This window comes from Myotis brandtii, unplaced genomic scaffold (genome assembly GCF_000412655.1).
Source record: "Myotis brandtii unplaced genomic scaffold, ASM41265v1 scaffold924, whole genome shotgun sequence".
Classification (NCBI taxonomy): domain Eukaryota; kingdom Metazoa; phylum Chordata; class Mammalia; order Chiroptera; family Vespertilionidae; genus Myotis; species Myotis brandtii.
In genome coordinates, this window is record NW_005371808.1 from 40113 (window position 1) to 41663 (window position 1551).

Consider the following 1551-nt stretch of genomic DNA (forward strand, 5'->3'; position numbering starts at 1 on the left):
TTCTCTTTCCCTGGTTTGGGCAGAGAACAACCCCCCAGGGTTAGCAAGTCATCAAGCTCCTGTAATAGTCCAACTGCAAGCCACCGCCACTCCTGCTCGGGTAATGCAATACCCCCTAAAGAATGACCCAGAGGGTGGATTCTCAGGACAATTAACCTGGACTAGACTGCCTCAAGGTTTCAAAAACTCTCCCACCCTTTTTGATGAAACCTTGAGCTCAGACCTACTTGCCTTTAGACAGGAGCATCCAGAATGTGCCCTACTCCAGTATGTAGATGATCTTCTGCTGGCAGCAGATACCAAGGAAAATTGCCAACAAGCCACTGAGGGCCTGTTAGCCACCTTACAAGCATTAGGCTACCAGGTGTCAGCCAAGAAGGCACAGTTGTGCTCCTCTGATGTCACATACCTGGAGGAGGGGCTGATATCCCCTTCCAGTGCACTCCCTTGGGAGAGGCCTGATCACTGCTCTGCCACAGGGGACGGGTACGATGGCAGGGGCCTGGTACCCAACCCGCTGCCACAGGAGCGCTTTGTAATATGCAGGGTGTCTTTCCCCTGGCCAGCTAAGGGCTGCTGGCCCCCACCATATACAGAAATTACAAACCACCATATCCTTCGAGGGGGACAGAGCATACTTCACGGTGGATCCAAGGAACCCAAGCCCGGACCTGTCCTCCCCTCCCTGCATTCTTCTAACCTGTCCTCTCTCAGAGGAATAGCTCTTGCAGGAAAGGGCCAAGGAACCCGAGCCCCCTGCTTACTTGGGGAAATTATAACATCTCTTTCCCATGGTTTGGGCAGAGAACAACCCCCCAGGGTTAGCAAGTCATCAAGCTCCTGTTGCTCTTTCCCAGGAGAACAGAGAGAAAAGGATTGCCAGAGGAAAACGCCTTTCCCCCGCGGCGGGAGCACCTCCACTGGTCACCTGGGGACCTGCGCCGAGCTCCCTGCCTCCACCTATCCGGCTCCCATCTCCCGTGCCCACCCTCTGCTCACCAGGGTTGTAATTGCCTCTCATCCCCCGAGGGGTTATTGTGAATAGGCGGCTGCTGCTGCAGTGGCGGTGAGGAGGGAAATTTCTCCGTGCCTCCTTGTGCCCCAATAAGACCCAAGAACCCCCAAGGACAAGGCCTCCTTGGACACTTTTCACCGTGTTCTGTTGGGGGTGGGGGCTTGAAAGGCAGCAGCTAGAAAAGGAAACTCCAAAAATTAGAAGGATTTGAAGGAATGAATGGGTCACAGCTGGTAGAGGTAGCCCAGAAAGTCTTTAACAATAGGGACACCCCGGAGGAGAAACAGGACTAAAGGAAAGAAAAGGCTGGCAGCAAACTAGGAAGGTATTAGTATGCCTATTGTAGGAAGTAGGGGCACTGGAAGAGAGAATATCCTGGGAGGGTAACAAAGGAAGGCCGAGGGGAAAACCCAGGCTCTGAAGGATTTACACTCAGGGAAGGGGACGAATAGGGCCAGGACTCCTTTTCCTTGAACCCCTTAGAGCCCAGAATAATAATTTTTATAAATAGGACCCCCAGTTAGTTTCCTGGTGTA